Below are 16,510 nucleotides of genomic sequence, written 5' to 3'. Positions count from 1 at the left end.
TTCTGGTAACTTCCCTATTTTCACTAATCATTGTTACTCTAGATGCTAAGCTCATTTGTTTCTATCAAGAGGAGTTACAACTGCTGTTAACATTCTCCAAATTTTGGCACCTGGAGACAAAGCTCCAATCACCTCCCTCTAGTTTTGGGTCTGCCTCTGACATCTCTTACAGCTCAGAGATTTGTGATTTTGTTATTCTGTGAACTTCTGACAGGTCATGTATGTGATCATAAACAAGTTATTTAATGTCTATGAGCTTGAAATTACCTATCTACAAAATGGGAATAACATCTGTATTAATAGCTGCTAACATTATACGGTGCTTTAAGATTTGCTAAGTATTTTATGTATGTACTTTATCTCATTTGACCTTCACAACTACCATCAGGGAAATTCTAGTATCATTCCTATTTTGTTTTGGGGAAAAAAATTATTTAGTCAGCCAAGATTGGTGCCTTCTCACCCTTTGAGATGAGAAAAAAAAAAAAACCTCATTAGAAACAAATTTCTACTTTGGTCGTGTCCTTAAAAAAAGTTTCAGTCTTCATTCTAAGTGCTATACTTCCCTATCATGAAATAAGTAGCATGTTTCATCATTAATCCTTTGAAATTGTAGATGATCATTATACTGATAAGAGTTCAGTGCAATAATATTCCATCACATTTGTACACCATACTTTGTTCAACCATTTCTCAATTTATATAGGTTCTCCTTCAGATTCCCCATTGTTTGCCATCTCAAAAAGAATTATAAATATATATTTTTTTACATTCTTAGAGTTTGTTTTGCTTAGAACTAATCTCCCCATCCCTCACCCTGGCAGCTAAGTAGAGATAGGGCACTGGACCTGGAGTCAGAAAGATCTGAGTTCAAATCCAGCCTCAGACACTTAATAGCTGTGTGATTCTGGGCTAGTCACTTAACCTCTGTTTGCCTTTACCCACTGGAGAAAGAAATAGCAAACCACTCCAGCATTTTCGCCAACAAAACTCCATGGACTGTGTGGTCCATGGAATCATGAAGAGTTGGACATGACTGAACTTAAACATCCCTTCCTCTGATTCCCCCTCTCCTCATTACCCTGTTCTCTCCTATTTTTCCTGTTGAGTGGAATGTATTTCTATACCCAGTACTGTTTGGGTGTATATTTTTCTTTCTTTGGATGACTTCAAAAAAAGAATAAGGTTGCAAGTGTCAGTCACTCCCCTCACCTTCTCCTCCTTCTTTATATAGATATCTGCTTGTGCAGCCTCGTTATGTGAGATAATTTCCCCAACCTTCTCTTCCCTTCTGCCTCCTACACCACCATGGTGTTTTCCCCTTCCTCTCTCTTTCAAAGCTTTTCTTAAGATTATTGAGATGTAACAGAGTCACTCCAGGATTTGTCTAAGTAGAATCTTTCTGTAAACCCTGGTGATGATAGGGTTCAGAAGAGACACCAGTACCATCTCCCCATACTTGAATGTAACCAGTTTATCCTCACAGTCCGCTATCATTGTTCATTCATGTTTACCATATTATGTTTCTCTTTACTCCTGTGTTTGAACTTCAAGATTATTCTGTAGTGCTGATGTTTTCATCAGGAATGCTTGGAAGACTACGATTTCATTAAAATTCCATTTCCCCCCCTGAAGTATTCAACTCAGTTTTGCTGAATGCATTGTTCGGGGCTATAAGTTCATAGCCTTTGCCTTCTGGAATTTATATTTCAAGTAAATCGTGTGTGATCCTGGCTGTGAGTTCTCAATACTTGATTTTTTTTTCTTTCTGGCTACTTATGATATATTTTTTTAAACCTGGAAGCTCTGGGTTTTGGTTGTGATGTGCCTGGGAGTTTTCATTTTGAGCTTTCTTTCAGGAAATGACTGATAGGTTCTTTCTATTTCCACTTTGCCCTCTGGATCCAAGAGATGTAGGCAGCTTATTTTTAAGATTTCTTGAAATAGGATGTCTAGGGCTTTTTCTTTTTCTTTCCCTCCCCCCCCCCCCATTTTTTGGTCGTGGTGTTCAGATAGCCTAATGATTCTTGCATTTTTTTTCTCCTTGACCTGTTTTTTCAGGTCAATTGTTTTTGCTATGACATACTTTACATTTTTCCCTATTTTTTCAGCCTTTTGACTTCGTTTTAATATTTCTTACTGCCTCAAGAAAGCATTGACTTCTGTTTGGTCAGTTTAAATTTTCATGAAGTTTATTGCTTAGGCAAGGGTTTATACCTGTTGTGCCAAGTCATTAATTCCCTTTGCAATTCTTTCTTCCATGGCTCTCAATTGTTTTCCAATTTTTAAGCACTCTAATTCCATTTGGAAAAGCTTTTTTAAGCTCTTGCTTCATCTCCAGGAATTCTAACTGAGTTTTTGGCCCAATCTGTGTTTTCCTCTGAGGCTTTGCTTGTATCTACAGATATTTTGGAGTTATGCTTTTCTGTGTTTGTGCCTTAAGTATTTCTACCACTATAACAGCTCATTATGATGAGGTTCTTTCTCTGTTTACCCATTCTTCTGGCCTCCTTCTTTATGTCAGACATGATGTTGACACTAGGCTCTGCAGCACTTCTGGAAGGAAGGTCTAAGCTGGTCTTGTTGCTACTTTATTGGGGTATTGAGTGCTGTGTTATTCCAGGATCTTAGGGACAGCCTGGGAACTCGCAAGTTTTCAATTCTCTAAAACGAGTCTGATTCAGAGTTAAGTCTCATTGCTGACTTGTAGGCTCTCCTTTAGTCTGGGTTTCCTGCCTTGATGATTCCTCTGCAGACTGGACTGTATATTAGAGCACCCTGCTCTGAGTCATACATTGTTACTGCTGCCCTCTGCTTTTCTCGATATACCACTCAGGCCCTTCCTACTTGGGAAAGAAAACACCATCATGCAGGTATCCTTCTCACTTCACCCTGGATCTATGACCCATGATTGGGTAGTGGGCCACAGAGATTCTAGTTGACACCTGTATCCGATGTAGTATCCCAGTGTAGGTCTGGGAGTACCCCTCTATGGATTTAGAACCTCCTTTTATGCTGATATGAAACGTCTCCCTGGTACTAGAGTACCTTCTTCATGGCATGCTCCTACCTTGTCTCAACCTTATTTGACCCTGACCCCAAAGTCTACAGACCTCTCTGTCTGTCTCCCTTTGCTGACCTGGACTTCACAAAGGACTCACTATGTCTTTCAGGATTTCTCTATCAGGATTTGGTCTGGTGTTTTTTATAAATCCATTGGAGCTGTGGATAGGAGCCATCTTATTTTTTCCTTCCCATTTTATTGATGAAAATACTGAGACTAAGAGGTTCATATGCTCAAGATTGTGTAACTATTAACAGTCCAGGACAGAATCTGAATTCAGGTCTTCCTACTTCTAAGTCAGGGCTTGTTAACTTTTTTTTTTTGTCTTGGACTCTTTTGGCAGGTTGATGAAGCCTATGGACCTTCTCAGTTCATGTTTTTAAATGCATAAAATCAAATATATAAGATTAAAAAAGAAAATAATTATATTGGAATGTAACTATCAAAATATGTTTACAAAATGGACCTCAGGTTAAGAACCCTTTCTCTAAGCCTTTCTGTCTCTATTACCCCTCCCTGCTTGCTTATCTACCTCTAGTATCTACCTCATAGACCCATTGTGAGGCTCAAATGAGAAGATGTTTATAGAGCTTTGCAAATCTTAAAAGGTTAGTTACAAAACAGTTATTATTGGAGTCATAGTTCTAGAGCTGACCATCCTTCATGTTATGGATGAAGAAATTTAGACAGCAGAAGGCAGGATTGGGATCCCAGCTCCTGACTCCAGAGCAAGCTTTCCACCATCTCATTGCCTCTCAGGCATTTCCAGAAGGGAGAAGGAAGGACAGGTTGGTCTACAGAATATCCCATATTAGGCCAGTGGCCCAAGGTGTGGGGAATAGTGTATTTCATTGTCCCTCCTTCTCCCCTCCTCATCCCTGACCCCTGACCCTGTGCATGGCAAGATTTGCACCTCCCTTACTGGATGCTCTAATGTTATCACCCATCATTGCAAAAGTGGGCAGCCACGCAATGTCCAGAATAAAAAGTAGGAAGGTCATAACTCTCACAGAAGAGATAGATGCAATCCCTATCCATAAATGCACACACATTCTCAGGGCCCAACAGCTTTGGTTTCAGTTATTTTTCTCTGATCTCGGATTCACTCTTTCAAATCATCAATTGAAATGAAAACCCCTCCCCCACTCTCATCCCCTGCTGTTCCTCTAAGTAAAACAGCAGGCTTCTTTAGATCAAAGGTTTTGTGGCAACTCTAAGAACATTTTCTGATTTGAATATTTCTGGCCCTACAGGGACATTTTTGGGGTGGGAGGTGGGGAAAGGGAAGATAGATAAAGTTCTATTCCATCTTTGCAAAGCTGAGAATTAAAAGGCTCCAGGACTGTAAGGGGATGAGCCCTCCTTTCAGAGCATCAGTGGCTTGCCAGGTACCTCTGGCCTGCCTCACGACCCCACCCTTGGCAATGCTGCTTTATGCTTTGCTTTGGAGATTTTGTAGTTTTTTTCTTACTGCACACATTGAAGTTTGAAAACAGAGGCAACTCCTTTTCTGAAAAGGAGGAGATATTAGTTCAACTGACATCCTCCTTGAAGTTGGCTTAGGATGCCAATAATCACTGCTTTGCCCCATCCCGAAGTTCTAGCCACCAGTTGTTCATCCCTGGGGTAAAGGCACAGGCCCATATACAGAGAGGGAGCTTAGGATCACAGGGTCATGGATTTAAAGTCAGAAGGGACCTTAGAGGTCAAATCCAATCCAGCTCTTCTTACATCAGGAAACTGAAGACCAAGAAGCTAAGTAATATTTTAAGAAGGAAGGAAGGAAGGATGGATGGATGGATATATTAATCACTTGCTGTGTGCCAGGTACTGTACTAAGTGCTTTACAAATGTTATTTAATTTGATCCTCACAACAACCCAGGGAAGTATATGCTATTATAATTGTCATTTTATAGTTGAGCAAACTGAGTCAGACAGAAGTTAAGTGACTTGCCCAGGATCACACAGCTAGTAAGTATCTAAGGCTGAATTTGAACTCAGATCTTTCTGACTTCTGGCCCAGTTAGAGCTAAAAGGTACCTTAAAGGTCATCCAAGTCCAGTCTTTCTCATTTTATAGATAGAGAAGATGACCCAAAGAAGTTAAGTCCCTTCTTTGGAACTGGAAAGAATTTTAGGAGTCATCAAGCCTAACCTTCTTGATTTTACAAATGAGGAGAAGTTAAGTGAGCTGTCCAGGGTCATGTAGCTAGTGAGTGTCAGAGACAGATCTCACACCCAGGTCTTCCTTCACTTTCAATCCACTGAGTTTTGGGCTATCTCCAGTCCTCCTGATCTATATCTTGCCACTGAACCAAGATGGCTCCAGAGGAGAGGTTGAGGCTGGTGACTTTGCACAGCCCTGCCTCACTTAAATCCAATTCACTTGCAAGTTACCTTTCTAATATGATGGTCCTTTTCCAGAATAATGGACAAAGAATGAAGGAGTGCCCTACCCATACCATACCACATTTGCTTGACCTCAGATTTTTCTTGTTGGCATAAAGACTGGAAAAGTAAATGTTGTGAATAAGATTGGAAATGCCTCCTCTATATTTGCTGACCCTCTACTATCTTTCAGCTGTAGCACATGCTCTGGGGCAACTATCCCAGCTCCTACCTGATCTCACAAGTTGGGTCTCCATTGTGGACCACCCCAGCGTTTGCCAGAGCCACTTAGATGGAAAAAGTAATTTCCTTTTTTGACAGGGTTGTTAGATTCATAAAACAGGCACATGCTGTAAATATAGTGCACTTGGATTGCAACATCTTAGAACAAGTATTCTTTTATGAGGTTCCATCAGACAAGGTAGAGAAATATGTATTGAATGACCTATGCTCAGCTAAATTCAAAATTGGTAGAATTACTTTACAAGATTCGATTTCAAGGAATTTAGAGCTATAACTAGTAACATTGGTGACAGAAAAAAGTGTCCTAAAACTCATTCTAAAATTAATTTTTGATGACAAAATTAAGTAAGAGTAAAGGGAGAGACCTTCCACTTCAAGGCCCCATGACAGGGAACCTGAGATGCCAGGGCACTGTGAGATTCTTCCTAGGGAAGGGAATCTACCAATTAGGAACAAAATAGAGACTAGCCTTTATGGGAAGAAACTCACCTATAGTGCCTCCATCAGGGAGTACACCCTCTGGTACCTTTATATTTTATCTCTGATAGGTAGGAACTCATATCCTGAGACTTAAAAAATAAGTTGACTTAAAGAGGATGGAAGGTTAGAGGATAAACATGCTAATGCTCTCTTGGTGGAATTGTGAATCCATCCATTCAAAGAGGAAAGAAATTTGGAACTATATTCAAAAAGTCACTAAACTGTGAATACCCTTTGACTCAGCAATACCACCACTGCATATTCCACAAAGAGATCAAAGAATGAGGTAAAAGACCCATATGTATAAAAAAAAATTTGTTACAGCAAAGAACTGGAAACAAAATGATTGTTTATAAATTGGAGGATGAATCAACAAAATATGTTATATGAATATAATGAAAGATTATTGCATCATAAAAAGGAATAAATAAATTGAAGAAAAAATTTAAATGTATTTATTAAGTGCTTACTATGAGCAAAACACTGTACAAAATTCTGGAATACAAATAGAAAAATGGTAGGCTCTTCTGAAGTGTGGCCAAGTGAAGAAAGCAGAACTGGTAGAACAGTTGATATAATGACTCTAGCACTCTAAAAGGAAACAAAAATTTGAAATAGTTAAGGACTCTCATTAGTGCAATAACCAACTGTGACTCTAGAGGACCGTTGATGAAGTAAGGTGCTCACCTCTTGCCATGAAGGTGATGAGCTAGAGGTGCAGGATGACATTTACATTCAGACATGGTCAATGTATGAATTTATATCTGTTTTAAGAGAAAATGGCTTAGGGGTGGGGCAGGGAGAATGATAGAGTGGAGCAGAGTGTCAGGGGGGTGATGGTGAGATTAAGAAAAAAAGAACATTAATGAATCTTTTAAAATATATATAAAAGAGAAAGCAGATCAGTAGAGGCCAATCAAGCAGGGAAATGTTGGAGCTACCATGCTAAATTTGATATATACTTTAAAATAAACCAAGTTGTATGTAACGGTGAATCTAATTTTCATATACAGCTCCCTTTATATAGGGAAAGGTCCATGTTTATTCTTAATTGCCAAATTCCAGAAAATAAAAAAGAAAATTTTAAATAAGGTTTTTAAGCACAAAATTCTTATCACACAGTCACAATGGGTTCCAATGAGGAAGAAGGAGGAGAAGTTTCTAAAGAGAGTGACATGACTAACCAAGGAATACATCAAACTTCAGTGTCAATGGACATACACAACCCATAAAAGGAGAGAGTAGAAAATTGAGGCTTAGTATGCAATTGCTGCATGGTTCTGGTGCCACAGTGACAAGAAGGTTAATGTATGAACTGAGGTTTGTGGTAAATGCTATAAGAAGAAAAAAAGATGCCTTAGTGGTATTGTAGGAAATAATGAGGAAGGGAAAGGAATCGGTTTAGGTGTGGATCAGAAAACTCCTCCCTTGATATGAGAAATCACCACAAGCTTCCATAGGACTCTCCAGTTTTGCTGTAGGCTTTGGGGTATGTGTTAATTCAGTGTATCCCTCCCTTTCACAAAAACATTGCATCTCCAAGTTGGAAGTGCCTATTCAATCCAATTTTCACCTAAAAAAAAGACTCTACAAATTGCAGAAAAAGAGTCACCCAGACTGTTTTTTCTCTTAATGGTATTCCCCCCAATTATATATAAAGATAGTTTTCAACATTCATTTTTGTAAGATTTTGACTTCCAGATTTTTCTCCCTCCCTCACTTCTCTCCTCTCTCCCCAAGAAAGCTAGCAATCTGATATAGGTTATACATGTACAATCATGCTAAACATATTTCCATATCAGTTGTGTTGTGAAAGAACACAAGAGAAAAAACACGAGAAAGAAAAGCAAAAAAAGGGAAAATAGTATGCTTCAATCTTCATTTAGACTCCATAGTTCTTTTTCTGGAGGTGTATAGTATCATGTCTTTTGGAATTGTCTTGGATCATTGTATCGCTGAGAAGAGTTAAGTGTATCATAGTAAATCACTGAATAGGGCAGTGTTCTCCACTTCACTCAGCATCAGTTCATGTGAGTTTTTCCAGGTTTTTTACCTGCTCATCATTTCTTTTGGAACAGCAGTATTTCATTATATTCATACACTACAACTTGTTTAGCCGTTCCTCAATTGATGGGCATCCCCTCAATTTCCAATTCTTGGCCACCACAAAAAGAGCTGCTATAAATATTTTTGTACATGTGGGTCCTTTCACCTTTTAAATGATCTCTTGGGGATACAGACTTAGTAGTGGTATTGCTGGATCAAAATGTATGCCCAGTTTGTTTGCCCTTTGGTCATAGGTCCAAACTGCTCACCAGAATGGTTGGATCAGCTCATAACTCCACCAACAATGCATTAGTGTCCCAATTTTCCCACATCTCCAACATTTATCATTTTCCTGTTTTGTCATATTAGCTATTCTGATAGGTGTGAGGTGGTATTTCAGAGTTGTTTTAATTTACATTTCTCTAATTAATAGTGACTTAGATGACATGATTTAGATAATTTTTTCATATAACTATAGAGAGCTTTAATTTTTTTCATCTGAAAAGTACCTGTTCACATCCTTTGACCATTTATCAATTGAGAAATGACTCAGATTCCCCTAAATTTGACTCTGTTCTCTATATAGGTTAGAAATGAGGCCTTTATTAGAAGCACTGGCATTAAACTTTGTTTCCCAGATTTCTGATTTCCTTCTAATTTTGGTTGCATTGGTTTTGTTTGTGCAAAACCTTTTTAACTTAATGTAATCAAAATTATCCATTTTACATTTCAAAATGTTCTTTATCTTTTGTTTGGTCATAAATTCGTTCCTTCCCCATTGATCTGACAGGTAAATGATTCCTTACTCTCCTAATATGCTTATGGTATCACCCTTTATGTCTAAATTATGTATCCATTTTGACCTTATCTTGGTAAAGGGTGTGAGATGTTTATTTATGCCTAGTTTCTGCCATACTATTTTCCAATTTCCTCACAACCTTTTGTCAAAAAATAAGTTCTTATCCTAGCAGATAAAATCTTTGGGTGTATCAAACAGTAGATTACTATAGTTATTGACTACTGTGTCTTATGTACCTAACCTATTCCACTGATCCACCACTCTATTTCTTAGTCAGTACCAAGTAATTTTGATGATTGCCATTTTATAATAATAGTTTTAGATCTGGTACAGCTAGTTTTTTTCATTAATCCCCTTAGACTTTGTTTTCATCAGAAGAAATCTAAAAAGAAGATTCTGACTGTCCAGGTTAGCTCTCATCTTGACAAGAGATGAAATCTGAACCAGAAAGGGCTCTCCACTACTTTAGGAGGGGATAAATCTAGAGGTGCTAATGTGAGTAATGCTATTGCTATTATCACCTTTTATTTACTCTAATTAAGCTGTTCACTCTGATAATGACACTGATATAGGGAAATTTGATTAATTCCTTGGGAAGGAAAGAAAGGAAGTGGCTAGAGTGATTTGATTGGGGACACATTTTCTTTATTGTTGGTGTTAGGTTGTTTCCTACTCTTTGTGACCCTATGTGGGATTTTCTTAACAAAGATACTGGAGTAGATTGCCATTTCCTTCTCCAGTTCATTTGACAGATGAGGAAACTGAGGCAAACAGGATTAAGTGACTTTCCCAGGGTCACACAGCTAATAATTATCTAAGGCCAGATTTCAACTCAGGAAGATGAGTCTTTTTGATTTCTGACTTTCTTGCCCCCCATCTATTCTATTCTCTCTTTTGGCTCTATCCCTCCTCAAAAGTATTTACTTCTAATTATGCCCTCCTCCCATTTGCTTTCCCTTCTATCATCCCCCCCCCCCCAGATTCAGCTTATCCCCTTCTCCCCTACTTTCCTGTGGTGTAAGATAAATTTCCATAGCAAATTGAGTGAGCATGTTATTCTCTCCTTAAGTCAAATGTATTGAAAGTAAAGTTCACTTTTTCCCTCTCACCTCCCCTTTCTTCCTTTTCATTGAAAAAAGCTTTTTCTTGCTTCTTTTATGTGAGAGAAAATTTGCCCCATACTATTTTACCTTCCTCCTCCCAATATATTCCTCTCTCACCCCTGAATTTTATTTTTTTAGATATCATCCCTTTCTGTTCAACTCACCCTGTGCCCTCTGCTTATGTATATAATCCCTCCAACCACCCCAGTACTGAGAGCAGTCTCAAGAGTTACAAATATTATCTTTCCATGTAGGAATGTAAACTGTTCAACTTTAGTAAATCCCTTATGATTTCTCTTCCCTGCTTACCTTTTCATGCATCTCTTGATTCTTGTGTTTGAAAAGCAAATTTTCTATTCAGTTCTGGTCTTTTCATCAAATAAGCTTGAAAGTCCTCTGTTTCATTGAATGATCATTTTTCCCCTGAAGTATTATACTCAGTTTTGCTGGTAGGGGATTCTTGGTTTTAATTCTAGTTCCTTTGACTTCTGGAACATCATATTCCAAGCCCTGTGATCCCTTAATGTAGAAGCTGCTAGGTCTTGTGTTATCCCAATTATATTTCCACAATATTAGCATTGTATCTTTCTAGCTGCTTGCAATATTTTCTACTTGACTTGGGAGCTCTGGAATTTGGCTACAATTATCCTAGGAGTTTTCCTTTTGAGATCTCTTTCAGGAGGTGATCAGTGGATTCTTTCAGTATTTATTTTATCCTCTGGTTCTAGAATATCAGGGCACTTTTCCTTGATAATTTCTTGAAAGATGATGTCTATGTTCTTTTTTTGATCATGGATTTCAGGTAGTCCCATAATTTTAAAATTTTCTCTCCTGGCTCTATTTTCCATGTCAGTTGTTTTTCCAATGAAATATTTCAAATTGTCTGCTATTTTTTCACTCCTTTGGTTTTGTTTTTATAATTTCTTGATTTTTCATTTAGTCATTAGTTTCCATCTGTTCCATTCTAATCTTTAAAGAATTATTTCCTTCATTGAACTTTTGGATCTGCTTTTACATCTGGCCAGTTCTGCTTTTTAGGGCATTCTTCTCCTCATTGGCTTTTTGGACCTCTTTTGTCATTTGGCTTAGTCTATTTTTCACAGTGTTATTTTCTTCAGCATTTTTTTGGGGTCTTCTTTAGCAAGCAGTTGACTTGTTTTTCATAAGTTTCTTGCATCACTCTCATTTCTATTCCCAGTCTTTGCTCTACTTCTCTTACTTGATTTTCAAAATCCTTTTTGAGCTCTTCCATGCCCTGAGACCAATTCATATTTTTCTTGGAGGCTTTGGATGGAGGAGCTTTGACTTTGTTTTCTTCTGTTTGCATGTTTTGGTCTTCCTTGTCACCAAAGTAAGATTTTATAGTCTGATTCTTTTTTCAGTTTTTGCTCATTTCCCCAGTCATTTACTTGACTTTTGAGATCTTTGTCAAGGTAGATCTCTGCTTCCATTGGGGGTTCGGGGGGGCAGGCATACAGTCAGCCACTGAATTCCCCCACAATCTGTGGGCCTAGAGCTCCAGAAACAGTCTCTGTCTCTGCCCCTGCTGCTTCTGTGACTGTTGTGGGTTCCTCTGCTCCTTCCCCCTCTGCCACCCTGGGACAGGGGCCACTACTCCACTCTCCCACACTGGTCCCACAGGCTTTTTCTACTGACCCTCCAATTTGTCCTTGGCATTTTGGGGTTGCGAAGTCTGGAAACTAACACAGGTGCAAGAGATTCAGTCTCCCCAAGGCCTGCTCAGATCCCATCTGTGCTGGTGTGGCCTGCACTGGACTGTGTCGTGCTCCCAGCATGGCACCATAGATACTTTCTGGCGGCCTTCCAGGCTGTTTTGAGCTGGAGATTTGCTTCACCCTGTCATTCTGTGGGTTCTGCAGCTCCACAATTTATTTAGAGACATTTTTTACAGGTATTTGACTGGGCTTGGAGGCAGTGCTCTAGAAAGTGCATGCTATTACTCTGCCACCTTAACTCTGCCCCAAATAAAGATTTTCTACTATAGTATTATTGTCCCCATTTTATGAATGACCAAACTGAGGCTTAAGAATGTAAAGATATTTGTACATACCCATAGTTACACTAATGGTCAATGTCGATAACCCATTTCTACTCTTTTTCTTAGTGAGAAAAGCTCATCTTTTGACCCACAAACCACAGAACGGCTAGAGGGGACCAATCCAGGGCGAATTCTGCACCCAGAGACCATGGAATATTGGAGTGAGGGAGATTTCTGTTCCGGAGAGACCTGCAAACCTCTCGCGGGGGGTCCTTCGTGCCATGGACTGGGCGCCGGGACAGGGAGCAGAGGGCAGCCCTGCCGCGGCCACAACACCGTGAGGAAAAGATCCGAGCGGGCTACGGGGACGGGATCTCCAGCGGCCACGCGGGTCCCCCCACCCACAGAGGGACCTGCAAACCTCTCGCAAAAGGTCCATCGCGCTGTAGAAGCGGAGCCCAGCCCAGACCTGCGGCGCCCGCGGCTCCGAGAGGCACAGTTCTGAGAAGGCTCCAGAAACGGGATCTCCAGCAGCGGCACAAGCCCCCCCCACTAACAGGTGACTGACGGGGGTAGGTGAGAGAGTCTCTTTGCCGGGTTGAGAGGGGAGTGGGGTGCCCCCATGGCTCGGGCCCCCCCAGGAGATAGAAGCTGAGAGGCGGCTACAGACAGGGGCTCCCCAAACGGGCGGGAGCCTGGATCCATTGTGGAAGGTCTGTGCATAGACCCCCTGAGGGAACTGAGCCAGAGAGGTGGCCCTGCCCCTGACCACCTGAACTTAATTCTCACACTGATTAGCAGCCCTGCCCCCGCCAAAAACCCTAAAGCGGGAAGCAGGTTTTGAATCTCAGTCCCCAAACGCTGGCTGGGAGGACCAGGAGGAGAGGTGGGTGTGAGGAGAACATTCAGAGGTCAGGTCACTGATTGGGGAGAATGCCCAGAAAAGGCAAAAGAAATAAAACTATTGAAGGGTATTTTCTCGGAGAAAAGACACTTCCTCCCTTCCTTTCTGATGAGGAGGAACAATGCTTGCCATCAGGCAAAGACACAGAAATCGAGGATTCTGTGTCCCAGCCCACCCAATGGGCTCGGGCCATGGAAGAGCTCAAGAGGAATTTTGAAAATCAAGTTAGAGAGGTGGAGGAAAGACTGGAAAGGGAAATGAGAGGGATGAGGGAGAAGCATGAAAAGCAGATCAGCTCCCTGCTAAAGGAGAACCAAAAAAATCTTGAAGAAATTGGCACCTTGAGAACTAGCCTAACTCAGTTGGCAAGGGAGGTGCAAGGGGCCAATGAGGAGAAGAATGCTTTCAAAAGCAGAATTAACCAAATGGAAAAGGAGATTCAAAAGCTCACTGAAGAAAATAGATCTTTCAAAACTGGAATGGTACAGATGGACGCTAAGGACTTTATGAGAAAGACAGATATCTCAGAACATACCGCGCAGATTCGAAAAATGGAAGATAATGTGAAATATCTTATTGGAAAAACAACTGACCTGGAAAATAGAATCAGGAGAGACAATGTAAAAATTCTGGGACTACCTGAAAACCATGATCAAAAGAAGAGCCTAGACATCATCTTCCATGAAATTATCAAGGAAAACTGCCCTGAGATTCTAGAACCAGAAGGCAAAATAAATATTCAAGGAATCCGCAGAACACCACATGAAAGAGATCCAAAAAGAGAAACTCCTAGGAGCATTGTGGCCAAATTCCAGAATTCCCAGGTGAAAGAGAAAATATTGCAAGCAGCTAGAAAGAAACAATTCAAGTATTGTGGAAATACTATCAGGATAGCACAAGATCTGGCACATTCTACATTGAGGGATAGAAGGGAATGGAATAGGATATTCCAGAAGTCAAAGGAACTAGGACTGAAGCCAAGAATCACCTACCCAGCAAAACTGAGTATAATACTTCAGGAGAAAAAATGGTCTTTCAATGAAATAGAGGACTTTCAAATTTTCCTGATGAAAAGACCAGAGCTAGAAAGAAAATTTGACTTTCTAACACAAGAATGAAGAGAACCATGAAAAGGTGAACAGCAAAGAGAAGTCATAAGGGACTTACTAAAGTTGAACTGTTTACATTCCTACATGGAAAGACAATGTTTGTAACTCTTGAAATATTTCAGTATCTGGGTACTGGGTGGGAGTACACACACACACACATGCACACACGCACACACACATAGAGACAGAGTGCACAGAGTGAATTGAAGAGGATGGGATCATATCTTAAAAAAAAAAATGAAATCAAGCAGTGAGAGAGAAATATTGGGAGGAGAAAGGGAGAAGTTATATGGGGCAAATTATCTCTCATAAAAGAGGCAAGCAAAAGACTTATTAGTGGTTGGATAAAGAGGGGAGGCAAGAGAAAAACATGAGGTCTACTCTCATCACATTCCACTAAAGGAAAGAATATAATGCACACTCATTTTGATAGGAAAACCTATCTCATAATACAGGAGAGTGGGGGACAGGGGCACAAGCAGGGTGGGGGGGAGGATAGAGGGGAGGGTAGGGGAGGAGAATGCAATATGAGGTCGACACTCATGGGGAGGGAAAGGACCATAAGAAAATAGAAGTAATGGGGGACAGGATAGGATGGAGGGAAATATAGTTAGTCTTATACAACAGAACTAGTATGGAAATCATTTGCAAAACTAAACAGATATGGCCTATATTGAATTGCCTGTCTTCCAAGGGGAAGGGGTGGAGAGGGAGGGAGCTAAAGAAGTTGGAACTCAAAGTGTTAGGACCAAATGTAATGTTCTTACCACTGGGTAACAAGAAATACAGGTTAAGGGGTCAAGAAACTATCTGGCCCTACAGGACAAAAGAGAAGACGGAGACAAGGGCAGGGAGGGAGGATAGAGGAGAGAGCAGATAGGTCACAGGGGCAATTAGAAAGCTTGGGTCTGGGGGGGGGGGGAGAAAAGGGGAGAAAATTTGTAACCCAAAATTGTGTGAAAATAAATGTTAAAAGTTAAATAAAAAAAAAAAAAGAAAAGAAAAGCTCATCTTTTTTTCCCAAATGACATATATGGTGTTAGCTCTTGGTTTGATTCGAATACATTTTTATTATATTAAAGAAAAATTCTTCTAATCTTAAATTTTATGCTATCTTGATCAGAAATGTGGAATTTTATCAAAGGCCTTTTCCACATCTATTGATATTGTCATGGTTTTTCTTGTGAATATGATTTATTATATTGATTATTTTTCCTATGTAAAACCATTCCTGATATAAATCATTCTTGATCATAATGAACACTGTTGTTATTGTTTGCTATATAGCAACATGTTTTTCTAGTATTTTAATTATGTTTGTATTGATATTCATGCAATATAATGCAGAATTCCATTTTTCTCTGTTTTTGTCAAAACATGAATTGAACTTGAGTCTTTCTGATTCTAATACACTGCCTCTTTGATAATTTAATGGATGCATTGTGGTGTGTTAGAATTATTTTTATGTGTATTTCTTTTATTATTAGAAACTTTTAATAGGTTTTAGGTAATTATTGACATGTTGTCCCTTCTTTAAGAACCATCTGTCCACAACCTTTGACTACTAGGATATTCCACAAATGGTTCTTATTCATAAATTTTGGGTCAATTCCTTATGAATTTTTGGATGTTATATTTTTATACAAAACATTTATGGTAAAGATTTTCTACAATTTATTTTTTTCCATTTTGTTTTAGATACATTACTTTTATGTTGAGTATTTTTAAAATAATTAAATACATCTATTTTGGAGATAACTACTATAATTTCTTCTGTTTTTTAATGGATATGAAGTTTCCTCCTCTCAACAACTGTAAAAGATTATTTCATTTTCTTCTAAATTTATGTGCTTTAAATACTCAGATCATTGATTAACTTGGAATATACTATAGAACATGCCATGAAATGTGGTTCTAATCTCTCCCCCCACTTTCTTTTTCTTTGCTGTACTCCCATTCTGTTTCTCTAATAACTTTTATTGAATTCTCTTATGCAATATTTTTTTATCTTGAGTTCCTCAAACTCTACTCTACTGTATCCCCTTGGTTCTAATTCTGGATTAGCTAGTCTATTCCATTGGTGTGTTCCTTTTTTTTTAATCCTTTAATGGTTTATGGTGACTTACTTCCTTATAAAATCATTTTAAATCCAGAAGTACAAGTTAATCCTCACCCTATTTAATTCTTTGATATTATTATCATTCGTTACCCCATAAAAATATGATCACTTTAATTCTATGAAGTAGTCCCTTGATGCTTTGTCTGGTATTGCATTGGACATATACATTAATTTGGATTATACTGCTGTCTTTATTATATCAGCTAAATCTGGTTATGTGTATTGTATAGCTCTCCCATTATTTAATTCTATCTAA

Source organism: Notamacropus eugenii, chromosome 7 (assembly GCF_028372415.1).
Source record: "Notamacropus eugenii isolate mMacEug1 chromosome 7, mMacEug1.pri_v2, whole genome shotgun sequence".
In the NCBI taxonomy this organism is placed as follows: Eukaryota; Metazoa; Chordata; class Mammalia; order Diprotodontia; family Macropodidae; genus Notamacropus; species Notamacropus eugenii.
This window is presented reverse-complemented; position numbering follows the sequence as displayed.